We start from the raw sequence: 14,356 nt of genomic DNA, 5'->3' as shown, positions 1-14,356 counted from the left end.
TATTACTGTGGTCAAGATGTACTGCTATTACTGTGGTCAAGATGTACTGCTGTTACTGTGGTCAAGATGTACTGCTGTTACTGTGGTCAAGATGTAATAGTATTACTGTGGTCAAGATGTACTAGTATTACTGAGGTCAAGATGTATTAGTATTACTGTGGTCAAGATGTACTGCTACTACTGTGGTCAAGATGTATTAGTATTACTGTGGTCAAGATGTACTGCTATTACTGTGGTCAAGATTTATTAGTATTACTGAGGTCAAGATGTATTAATATTACTGTGGTCAAGATTTATTAGTATTACTGAGGTCAAGATGTATTAATATTACTGTGGTCAAGATGTTTCAGTATTACTGAGGTCAAGATGTATTAATATTACTGTGGTCAAGATTTATTAGTATTACTGAGGTCAAGATGTATTAATATTACTGTGGTCAAGATGTATCAGTATTACTGAGGTCAAGATGTATTAATATTACTGTGGTCAAGATGTACTGCTATTACTGTGGTCAAGATGTACTGCTGTTACTGTGGTCAACATGTATTAGTATTGCTGTGGTCAAGATGTATTAATATTACTGTGGTCAAGAAGTACTGCTGTTACTGTGGTCAAGATGTATTAATATTACTGTGGTCAAGATGTACTAGTATTACTGTGGTCAAGATGTACTGCTATTACTGTGGTCAAGATGTACTACTATTACTATGGTCAAGATGTACTGCTGTTACTGTGGTCAAGATGTAGTAGTATTACTGTGGTCAAGATTTATTAGTATTACTGAGGTCAAGATGTACTGCTATTACTGTGGTCAAGATGTACTAGTATTACTGTGGTCAAGATGTACTGCTATTACTGTGGTCAAGATGTACTAGTATTACTGTGGTCAAGATGTACTGCTATTACTGTGGTCAAGATGTACTTGTAACGGCGTTCGTCTGTTGTTGAAAGAAAGTCGGACCGAAATGCAGCGTGGTGGTTACTCATGAATCTTTAATGAATGAAAACGGAATGATACATGAAATAACTTATAACTACGAAAACAACAAACGGAACGTGAAACTTATTACAGCCTATCTGGTGAACACTACACAGAGACAGGAACAATCACCCACAAGATACAAAAGTGAAACTCAGGCTACCTAAATACGGTTCCCAATCCGAGACAACGAGAATCACCTGACTCTGATTGAGAACCGCCTCAGGCAGCCAAGCCTAACTAGACACACCCTAAATCATACGCAATCCCAATGCTATAAAACCCCAATACGAACACAACACATAACCCATGTCACACCCTGGCCTGACCAAAATATATAACGAAAACACAAAACATATTGACCAAGGCGTGACAGTACTGCTATTACTGTGGTCAATATGTATTAGTATTACTGTGGTCAAGATGTATTAGTGTTACTGTGGTCAAGATGTATTAGTATTACTGTGGTCAAGATGTACTGCTGTTACAGTGGTCAAGATGTACTGCTGTTACTGTGGTCAAGATGTACTGCTATTACTGTGGTCAAGTTGTACTGCTATTACTGTGGTCAAGATGTACTAGTATTACTGTGGTCAAGATGTATTAGTATTACTGTGGTCAAGATGTACTGCTGTTACTGTGGTCAAGATGCACTGCTATTACTGTGGTCAAGATGTATTAGTATTACTGTGGTCAAGATGTACTGCTATTACTGTGGTCAAGATGTATTAGTATTACTGTGGTCAAGATGTATTAGTATTACTGTGGTCAAGATGTACTGCTGTTACTGTGGTCAAGATGCACTGCTATTACTGTGGTCAAGATGTACTGCTGTTACTGTGGTCAAGATGTACTGCTATTACTGTGGTCAAGATGTACTGCTGTTACTGTGGTCAAAATGTACTGCTGTTACTATGGTCAAGATGTACTGCTATTACTATGGTCAAGATGTACTGCTGTTACTGTGGTCAAGATGTACCACTATTACTATGGTCAAGATGTACTACCATTACTATGGTCAAGATGTACTGCTGTTACTGTGGTCAAGATGTACTACCATTACTATGGTCAAGATGTACTGCTATTACTGTGGTCAAGATGTACTGCTATTACTATGGTCAAGATGTACTGCTGTTACTGTGGTCAAGATGTACCACTATTACTATGGTCAAGATGTACTGCTGTTACTGTGGTCAAGATGTACTGCTGTTACTATGGTCAAGATGTACTGCTATTACTATGGTCAAGATGTACTGCTGTTACTGTGGTCAAGATGTATTAGTATTACTGAGGTCAAGATGTACTGCTATTACTATGGTCAAGATGTACTGCTGTTACTGTGGTCAAGATGTACTGCTATTACTGTGGTCAAGATGTATTAGTATTACTGTGGTCAAGATGTACTGCTATTACTGTGGTCAAGATGTACTACCATTACTGTGGTCAAGATGTACTGCTATTACTGTGGTCAAGATGTATTAGTATTACTGTGGTCAAGATGTACTGCTATTACTATGGTCAAGATGTACTGCTGTTACTGTGGTCAAGATGTACTGCTATTACTGTGGTCAAGATGTATTAGTATTACTGTGGTCAAGATGTACTGCTATTACTATGGTCAAGATGTACTGCTATTACTGTGGTCAAGATGTATTAGTATTACTGTGGTCAAGATGTACTGCTATTACTGTGGTCAAGATGTACTAGTATTACTGTGGTCAAGATGTATTAATATTACTGTGGTCAAGATGTACTGCTATTACTGTGGTCAAGATGTACTGCTATTACTGTGGTCAAGATGTACTGCTGTTACTGTGGTCAAGATGTAATAGTATTACTGTGGTCAAGATGTACTAGTATTACTGAGGTCAAGATGTATTAGTATTACTGTGGTCAAGATGTACTGCTGTTACTGTGGTCAAGATGTACTGCTACTACTGTGGTCAAGATGTATTAGTATTACTGTGGTCAAGATGTACTGCTATTACTGTGGTCAAGATTTATTAGTATTACTGAGGTCAAGATGTATTAATATTACTGTGGTCAAGATTTATTAGTATTACTGAGGTCAAGATGTATTAATATTACTGTGGTCAAGATGTTTCAGTATTACTGAGGTCAAGATGTATTAATATTACTGTGGTCAAGATGTATCAGTATTACTGAGGTCAAGATGTATTAATATTACTGTGGTCAAGATGTACTGCTATTACTGTGGTCAAGATGTACTGCTGTTACTGTGGTCAACATGTATTAGTATTGCTGTGGTCAAGATGTATTAATATTACTGTGGTCAAGAAGTACTGCTGTTACTGTGGTCAAGATGTATTAATATTACTGTGGTCAAGATGTACTAGTATTACTGTGGTCAAGATGTACTGCTATTACTGTGGTCAAGATGTACTACTATTACTATGGTCAAGATGTACTGCTGTTACTGTGGTCAAGATGTAGTAGTATTACTGTGGTCAAGATTTATTAGTATTACTGAGGTCAAGATGTACTGCTATTACTGTGGTCAAGATGTACTAGTATTACTGTGGTCAAGATGTACTGCTATTACTGTGGTCAAGATGTACTAGTATTACTGTGGTCAAGATGTACTGCTATTACTGTGGTCAAGATGTACTTGTAACGGCGTTCGTCTGTTGTTGAAAGAAAGTCGGACCGAAATGCAGCGTGGTGGTTACTCATGAATCTTTAATGAATGAAAACGGAATGATACATGAAATAACTTATAACTACGAAAACAACAAACGGAACGTGAAACTTATTACAGCCTATCTGGTGAACACTACACAGAGACAGGAACAATCACCCACAAGATACAAAGTGAAACTCAGGCTACCTAAATACGGTTCCCAATCCGAGACAACGAGAATCACCTGACTCTGATTGAGAACCGCCTCAGGCAGCCAAGCCTAACTAGACACACCCCTAAATCATACGCAATCCCAATGCTATAAAACCCCAATACGAACACAACACATAACCCATGTCACACCCTGGCCTGACCAAAATATATAACGAAAACACAAAACATATTGACCAAGGCGTGACAGTACTGCTATTACTGTGGTCAATATGTATTAGTATTACTGTGGTCAAGATGTATTAGTGTTACTGTGGTCAAGATGTATTAGTATTACTGTGGTCAAGATGTACTGCTGTTACAGTGGTCAAGATGTACTGCTGTTACTGTGGTCAAGATGTACTGCTATTACTGTGGTCAAGTTGTACTGCTATTACTGTGGTCAAGATGTACTAGTATTACTGTGGTCAAGATGTATTAGTATTACTGTGGTCAAGATGTACTGCTGTTACTGTGGTCAAGATGCACTGCTATTACTGTGGTCAAGATGTATTAGTATTACTGTGGTCAAGATGTACTGCTATTACTGTGGTCAAGATGTATTAGTATTACTGTGGTCAAGATGTACTAGTATTACTGTGGTCAAGATGTATTAATATTACTGTGGTCAAGAGTACTGCTATTACTGTGGTCAAGATGTACTGCTATTACTGTGGTCAAGATGTACTAGTATTACTGTGGTCAAGATGTATTAGTATTACTGTGGTCAAGATGTATTAGTATTACTGTGGTCAATATGTATTAGTATTACTGTGGTCAAGATGTACTGCTATTACTGTGGTCAATATGTATTGGTATTACTGTGGTCAATATGTATTAGTATTACTGTGGTCAAGAAGTACTGCTATTACTGAGGTCAAGATGTACTAGTATTACTGCGGTCAAGATGTACTGCTACTTAATATGGTCAAGATGTATTTGCTACTTAATGTGGTCAAGATGTACTAATATTACTGCGGTCAAGATGTACTGCTATTAACGGTGGTCAAGATGTACTGCTATTACTGTGGTCAAGATGTATTAGTATTACTGTGGTCAAGAAGTACTGCTATTACTGAGGTCAAGATGTACTGCTATTAACGGTGGTCAAGATGTACTGCTATTAACGGTGGTCAAGATGTACTGCTACTTAATATGGTCAAGATGTATTTGCTACTTAATGTGGTCAAGATGTACTAGTATTACTGCGGTCAAGATGTATTAGTATTACTGAGGTCAAGATGTACTAGTATTACTGCGGTCAAGATGTACTGCTACTTAATATGGTCAAGATGTATTTGCTACTTAATGTGGTCAAGATGTACTAGTATTACTGCGGTCAAGATGTATTAGTATTACTGTGGTCAAGAAGTACTGCTATTACTGAGGTCAAGATGTACTGCTATTAACGGTGGTCAAGATGTATTAGTATTACTGTGGTCAAGATGTACTGCTATTAACGGTGGTCAAGATGTATTAGTATTACTGAGGTCAAGATGTACTGCTATTAACGGCGGTCAAGATGTACTGCTACTTAATATGGTCAAGATGTATTTGCTACTTAATGTGGTCAATATGTACTAGTATTACTGTTGTCTAGATGTACTGCTATTACTTCTACACGAAAGATTGCCATTTCAGTTGCAAGGACTATTAGTGATAAACATCAGGTTATGACATACAATTATTAAAGTCATAGTCTGTTATAGCCTACTACCACTTATATGATTGGACGGTAATCCTAACATATTGTGTGCTGGTGTGTTTGAGACTTTAATGTTTAATAGAGTGTCTGTTCAGACTAATGCCCCTCCCAGTCCTGACCAAGAATGTCGGTGAGATAGAGAAAAACATATACCAGCACAATAAAGAAAGATAAAAATCAAGGAAAGTGAGGGTAGGAGTGTCTGACGAGATAGATGTAAAGAGAGGAAAATGCTAAAGAGACTGCGAGAAAGGGAGGGAGAGAATGCAATGGAGAAAGAAAGAAGGGATGGAGAAAATAACCCTGGCGGCTGGGTCCAGCAGGAAATTCAATAAAAATTCTTCAAAAGGGCCCGTCCTGACATTGAAAAATTGTGAAATTATAAAAGCGAGCAGGGTAAAGAAAGAGAGGAGTTATTGTATTTGGCACAGAGAAGAGAGGAAAGAGCCCAGGGCTGCCTTTGTCGTCAAATGAGCCGTCACCAACGGAGAGAGTTTAGCCTCATGGTGATTAAATATGGGCCTGGAACATGCTGCCTAGCTGCTAGCCGAGGAGAGATGGAAGGAAAAGCAAAGAGCGAGATGGAGAGACAGCGAGAGAGAGAGAGAGAGAGAGAGGGAGAGGGGGAACAGAGAGAGAGAGAGAGAGAGAGAGAGAGAGAGAGAGAGGGGAACAGTGAGCAAGAGAGAGAGAGAGAGAGAGCGAGAGAGAGGGGGTACAGTGAGCGAGAGAGAGAGAGAGAGAGAGCGAGAGAGAGAGAGAGAGAGGGGGGAACAGTGAGAGAGAGAGAGAGGGGGGGAACAGTGAGCGAGAGAGAGAGAGAGATAGGGGGGGGACAGTGAGAGAGAGAGAGGGAGAGAGAGCGACAGAGAGAGAGAGAAATGATCAAATATACAGACAACAAATTCCAATTGGCTATACTAAAACTCTTTAACATCATCCTTAGCTCTGGCATCTTCCCCAATATTTGGAACCAAGGACCGATCACCCCAATCCACAAAAGTGGAGACAAATTTGACCCCAATAACTACTGTGGAATATGCGTCAACAGTAACCTTGGGAAAATCCTCTGCATTATCATTAACAGCAGACTCGTACATTTCCTCAATGAAAACAATGTACTGAGCAAATGTCAAATTGGCTTTTTACCAAATTACCGTACAACAGACCATGTATTCACCCTGCACACCCTAATTGACAACCAAACAAACCAAAACAAAGGCAAAGTCTTCTCATGCTTTGTTGATTTCAAAAAAAGCCTTCGACTCAATTTGGCATGAGGGTCTGCTATACAAACTGATGGAAAGTGGTGTTGGGGGTAAAACATACGACATTATAAAATCCATGTACACAAACAACAAGTGTGCGGTTAAAATTGGCAAAAAACACATACATTTCTTCACACAGGGTCGTGGGGTGAGACAGGGATGCAGCTTAAGCCCCACCCTCTTCAACATATATATCAACGAATTGGCGCTAGAAAAGTCTGCAGCACCCGGCCTCACCCTACTAGAATCCGAAGTCAAATGTCTGCTGTTTGCTGATGATCTGGTGCTTTTGTCACCAACCAAGGAGGGCCTACAGCAGCACCTAGATCTTATGCACAGATTCTGTCAGACATGGGCCCTGACAGTAAATCTCAGTAAGACCAAAATAATGGTGTTCCAAAAAAGGTCCAGTCACCAGGACCACAAATACAAGTTCCATCTAGACACTGTTGCCCTAGAGCACACAAAAAACTATACATACCTTGGCCTAAACATCAGCGCCACAGGTAACTTCCACAAAGCTGTGAACGATCTGAGAGAGAAGGCAAGAAGGGCATTCTATGCCATCAAAAGGAACATACATTTCAACATACCAATTACGATTTGGCTAAAAATACTTGAATCAGTAATAGAGCCCATTGCCCTTTATGGTTGTGAGGTCTGGGGTCCGCTCACCAACCAAGACTTCACAAAATGGGACAAACACCAAATTCTATAACCACCTAAAAGGAAGCAATTCCCAAACCTTCCATAACAAAGCCATCACCTACAGAGAGATGAACCTGGAGAAGAGTCCCCTAAGCAAGCTGGTCCTGGGGCTCTGTTCACAAACACACCCTACAGAGCCCCAGGACAGCAGCACAATTAGACCCAACCAAATCATGAGAAAACAAAAAGATAATTACTTGACACATTGGAAAGAATTAACAAAAAAACAGAGCAAACTAGAATGCTATTTGGCCCTACACAGAGAGTACACCGCGGCAGAATACTTGACCACTGTGACTGACCCAAAATTAAGGAAAGCTTTGACTATGTAGAGACTCAGTGAGCAGACCCTTGCTATTGAGAAAGGCCGCCGTAGGCAGACATGGCTCTCAAGAGAAGACAGGCTATGTGCTCACTGCCCACAAAATGAGGTGGAAACTGAACTGCACTTCCTAACCTCCTGCCCAATGTATGACCATATTAGAGAGACATATTTCCCTCAGATTACACAGACCCACAAAGAATTCGAAAACAAATCCAATTTTGATAAACTCCCATATCTACTGGGTGAAATTCCACAGCCATCACAGCAGCAAGATTTGTGACCTGTTGCCACGAGAAAAGGGCAACCAGTGAAGAACACACACCACTGTAAATACAACCCATATTTATGCTTATTTATTTTATCTTGTGTCCTTTAACCATTTGCACATTGTTAAAACACTGTATATATATATATATATATATATATATGACATTTGTAATGTCTTTATTGTTTTGAAACTTCTGTATGTGTAATGTTTACTGTTAATTTTTATTGTTTATTTCACTTTATATATTATCTACCTCACTTGCTTTGGCAATGTTAACACATGTTTCCCATGACAATAAAGCCCTTGAATTGAATTGAATTGAGAGAGAGAGAGAGAGAGAGAGAGAGAGAGAGAGAGAGAGAGAGAGACAGACAGAGAGAGAGAGGGGGAAACAGTGAGCGAGAGAGAGGATGAAAAAAACAGCAACTGTAATCCATTATATTACCAGCAACAATCAGATTACAGATACTTTTGAAAAACTAAAATGATTACTTCTAAATTCCTTAACCTCTTGAAACGAGCAATCCCCGTATCCGGGATCGTAATTATAACCTCAAGCTCATTACCATAACGCAACGTTAACTATTCATGAAAATCGCAAATGAAATGAAATAAATATATTGGCTCACAAGCTTAGCCTTTTGTTAACAACACTGTCATCTCAGATTTTCAAAATATGCTTCTCAACCATAGCTAAACAAGCATTTGTGTGAGAGTATTGATAGCTAGCATAGCATTAAGCCTAGCATTCAGCAGGCAACATTTTCACAAAAACAAGAAAAGCATTCAAATAAAATAATTTACCTTTGAAGAACTTCGGATGTTTTCAATGAGGAGACTCTCATTTAGATAGCAAATGTTCAGTTTTTCCAAAAATATTATTTGTGTAGGAGAAATCGCTCCGTTTTGTTCATCACGTTTGGCTAAGAAAAACCCCCGAAAATTCAGTCATTACAATGCCGAACTTTTTTCCAAATTAACTCCATAATATCGACAGAAACATGGCAAACGTTGTTTAGAATCAATCCTCAAGGTGTTTTTCACATATCTCTTCGATGATATATCATTCGTGGAAGTTTGGTTTCTCCTCTGAACCACATGGAAAAATGCATGCAGCTGGAGATTACGCAATAATTTCGACGGAGGACACCAAGCGGACACCTGGTAAATGTAGTCTCTTATGGTCAATCTTCCAATGATATGCCTACAAATACGTCACAATGCTGCAGACACCTTGGGGAAACGACAGAAAGTGTAGGCTCATTCCTTGCGCAGTCACAGCCATATAAGGAGACATTGGAACGCAGCGCCTCCAAAATCTGGGGCATTTCCTGTTTGAAATTTCATCTTGGTTTCGCCTGTAGCATCAGTTCTGTGGCACTCACAGATAATATCTTTGCAGTTTTGGAAACGTCAGAGTGTTTTCTTTCCAACGCTGTCAATTATATGCATAGTCAAGCATCTTTTCGTGACAAATAATCTTGTTTAAAACGGGAACGTTTTTCATCCCAAAATTTTAATAGCGCCCCCTAATGCATAACTAAAGGATGTTTGCGTAAAAAAATATTTGACACCTCTGTTTTCTCAATGACATTCAAATCAGCACTGAAAAAGGGCACAGGTTTAAGTTTGCTCCTGAGCGAGTCTGACCACAAATCAGAGACCACTATGATGACACACCAAATGTGTTTGATCTCTACTCAGCAAACTGGATGCAGTCTATCACAGTGCCATCCGTTTTGTCACCAAAGCACCTTATACCACCCACCACTGCGACTTGTATGCTCTAGTCGGCTGGCCCTCGCTACATATTCGTCGCCAGACCCACTGGCTCCAGGTCATCTACAAGTCCATGCTAGGTAAAGCTCCGCCTTATCTCAGTTCACTGGTCACGATGGCAACACCCATCCGTAGCACGCGCTCCAGCAGGTGTATCTCACTGATCATCCCTAAAGCCAACACCTCATTTGGCCGCCTTTCGTTCCAGTACTCTGCTGCCTGTGACTGGAACGAACTGCAAAAATCGCTGAAGTTGGAGACTTTTATCTCCCTCACCAACTTCAAACATCAGCTATCCGAGCAGCTAACCGATCGCTGCAGCTGTACATAGTCTATTGGTAAATAGCCCACCCATTTTCACCTACCTCATTCCCATACTGTTTTTATACTGTTTTTTTTATTTTTTATTTATTTACTTTTCTGCTCTTTTGCACACCAATATCTCTACCTGTACATGACCATCTGATCATTTATCACTCCAGTGTTAATCTGCAAAATTGTATTATTCGCCTACCTCCTCATGCCTTTTGCACACATTGTATATAGACTGCCCATTTTTTTTTTTTTTTCTACTGTGTTATTGACTTGTTAATTGTTTACTCCATGTGTAACTCTGTGTTGTCTGTTCACACTGCTATGCTTTATCTTGGCCAGGTCGCAGTTGCAAATGAGAACTTGTTCTCAACTAGCCTACCTGGTTAAATAAAGGTGAAATAAAAAAAATAAAAAAAATCGCGCGAAAAGAGCAGGAATAGGCTTGTGTGGTCCAAGCTATGTCTTCCATTGGTGCGACTGCTGTTTGTATCCAAAGATGATCCAACTTGAAAAACACTTGAAGGTAAGGATGACAGCAGTGGTGTAGTCAACGCCGATATGGATATCACTTAATATTGATATCTACATAGCGCATTGATGTGAATCACACTGCTGCTCTCTCATTTAGCTATTTGCGCCTTACGGATTCACAAATCTAAATGTGCATTTGAACCCAATAATGGTTGAATTCAAGGAGTTTAAGCTGCCTATCAATCATTGTTTTTGAAACCAGTGGACAGCCTGTGAAAAACGTGCTCTTGCAACAGCTGCATAACGAGGATCCCAGCCTATGGAATAAAAGTGGGGGTTTTGATGCTCAATCTAATTCAGGCTGATAAAAAAGAAATAATGGACACACTCTCAAACTTGTACACTTTTGATAGACTTAAAGAGGGAATCTGTCCTTGTATCCATAGCTCTGTCTACTAATCTGAGTGGTTACATTTCTCCAGGCCCATCCCTCAGCTTTTTACCAAAACAGAGGCCGAGCGACCTTTTTGTTATTGTTTCATCTGTGGAGTTTGCCCTTTAAACAGCTGCATATTATCAAGGTATCAAAGTGTCACCAACAAAAAGGTAAACAACAGGCCGATAGCAAATGCAGCATATGGCATTCATTTTTCACATTTAATAGCACTTTTCAGTAGTGCTCAAAGCATGCCATTCCATGAGCGCAGCATTTATTTTTCAACTGAAATCAATGATCCCAATCAGTCCTCCATGACAACACAATCATAAACAACAGAGTAGGGCTGGCTGGTTAGAAGAAGCCTACATAACCAACCCATAAAGTCAAATGTAACATCCATATATGGCCAGCTATGTAAACTTTAACATTGATTTATCCTGCAGTAGATGTCGATCAATTGGTAACATACATGTTTGTCTTCTTCTCATGCCTCTTAAAGGGAAAGTCATCTAAAAGTAATGGAATGTAAATCAGATTACGTTACTGAGTTTGGGTAATCCAAAAGTTGCGTTAGCGATAACAATTTTGGACAGGTAACTAGAAATTGTAAGGGATTTACATTTAGAAAAGTAACCTACCCAGCCCAGAGGACGAGAGGGAGGGATGAAGAAGAAGAGAAAGAGACATAGAGCACTTGATGTTTATGGTAAGAAAAATGGCACCAACAGAAGTAGAAAGTGCCTTGATTTGCACAGTGTAAGAGCAGCAACATTTAGACAGAGGGAGGGAATTAGGTGCTGGGGGGCATCACATACGTCATACCTGGGGATGGATGGATGTGCCAAACACAGTCAAAGTGAAAGGCCTGGGGTGTCCAGCTAGCAGAAATGAGGGTAATTCTTCAAAGTGTTTAGAAATGTGTCAGAAAACTGGAGGGTTGGGGGGAGTGGGCAAACTTGCTTATTTTACAATCTCATGCTGCTCTCTCAGACTCCCTCGCTCTCTTTCCCACTCCTTCTTTCTCTCGATATTTTTCCTACTGTACGATCATATCAAATGGTTCACATTTGGATTTATAGGTGTAGGTCAATTATAAAAACCTCTGCTTTGATTTCTGTTTGAAAAGACTGAATGGGAAGCCATAAAATGGTTTTGGGAAGCCATAAAATGGAAAATCAGTCAATAACAACCAGAAACAAATGTCTGGGACAAAATAAATACCAACATACATTCTGCAGCTGTAGTTAACAACCTCCAAAGATACAGCAACAGATGTACTGTATGTAGAGTACAAGGACAGAGCAGATTCCCTCTCTGTGTTTTATATGAAGGCCATATTTAGATGCTACTTACTGGAGTTCACTGTGGTGGAACATGCGGGCTGACTGTTTTGCTGTTGTTATGTTCCATGTTTTGCTGTTTTGCTGACCATGTTTTGCTACTGTGTTTCCTCTACAGTGAGAAGATCCTGGCTACATGATACCAGGACACTGATATGATATGGGGCCCTGTTCCCTATGAAGTGCACTACTTTTGGCTAGAGAGGCCTGTGAGATGGAACAACAAAGAGACTCCCCCCTCCCTTCCAATTCTCTCTCTCCTGTCCTTCCTTCCTTCCTTCCTTCCTTCCTTCCTTCCTTCCTTCCTTCCTTCCTTCCTTCCTTCCTTCCTTCCTTCCTTCCTTCCTTCCTTCCTTCCTTCCTTCCTTCCTTCCTTCCTTCCTCCCTCCCTCCCTCCCTCCCTTCCTCCCTCTCTCTAACATGACCAGGGAATACTCCATCACAGCCAGGTCTGTAAACTCAGACTGACAGAATGTAGCTGGCAGCACCAGGTCTAATGTTACACCAAGGCTTAGGGAGAAGGGTTGAAAGGCGAGAATAACCAAAGATCACATTTGGCATTAAAGATGACATCTTACTTATTTTCTTTCTCACTCCATCTTTCTTCACCTCCTCTCATGTCCTTGACATGACAAGCTTGGTGTGTGTGTGACCTGAGAGAGAGAGAGAGAGAGAGAGAGAGAGAGAGAGAGAGAAAGACAGGCTATGTGCACACTGTCCACAAAATGAGGTGGAAACTGAGCTGCACTTCCTCCTGTCCAATATGACCATATTAGAGATACATACAGTGGGGCAAAAAGTATTTAGTCAGCCACCAATTGTGCAAGTTCTCCCACTTAAAAAGATGAGAGAGGCCTGTAATTGTCATCATAGGTACACTTCAACTATGACAGACAAAATCACATTGTAGGATTTTTAATGAATTTATTTGCAAATTATGGTGGAAAATAAGTATTTGGTCGCCTACAAACAAGCAAGATTTCTGGCTCACACAGACCTGTAACTTCTTCTTTAAGAGGCTCCTCTGTCCTCCACTCGTTACCTGTATTAATGGCACCTGTTTGAACTTGTTATCAGTATAAAAGACACCTGTCCACAACCTCAAACAGTCACACTTCAAACTCCACTATGGCCAAGACCAAAGAGCTGTCAAAGGACACCAGAAACAAAATTGTAGACCTGCACCAGGCTGGGAAGACTGAATCTGCAATAGGTAAGCAGCTTGGTTTGAAGGAATCAACTGTGGGAGCAATTATTAGGAAATGGAAGAAATACAAGACCACTGATAATCTCCCTCGATCTGGGGCTCCACGCAAGATCTCACCCCGTGGGGTCAAAATTATCACAAGAACGGTGAGCAAAAATCCCAGAACCACACGGGGGGACCTAGTGAATGACCTGCAGAGAGCTGGGACCAAAGTAACAAAGCCTACCTTCAGTAACACACTATGCCGCCAGGGACTCAAATCCTGCAGTGCCAGACGTGTCCCCCTGCTTAAGCCAGTACATGTCCAGGCCCATCTGAAGTTTGCTAGAGAGCATTTGGATGATCCAGAAGAAGATTGGGAGAATGTCATATGGTCATATGAAACCAAAATAGAACTTTTTGGTAAAAACTCAACTCGTCGTGTTTGGAGGACAAAGCATGCTGAGTTTCATTCAAAGAACACCATACCTACTGTGAAGCATGGGGGTGGAAACATCATGCTTTGGGGCTGTTTTTCTGCCAAGGGACCAGGATGACTGATCCGTGTAAAGGAAAGAATGAATGGGGCCATGTATCGTGAGATTTTGAGTGAAAACCTCCTTCCATCAGCAAGGGCATTGAAGATTAAACGTGGCTGGGTCTTTCAGCATTACATTTACATTTAAGTCATTTAGCAGACGCTCTTATCCAGAGCGACTTAC

Source organism: Oncorhynchus nerka, linkage group LG19 (genome assembly GCF_034236695.1).
Source record: "Oncorhynchus nerka isolate Pitt River linkage group LG19, Oner_Uvic_2.0, whole genome shotgun sequence".
Taxonomy (NCBI): Eukaryota; Metazoa; Chordata; class Actinopteri; order Salmoniformes; family Salmonidae; genus Oncorhynchus; species Oncorhynchus nerka.
Note: the sequence above shows the minus strand (reverse complement) of the source record.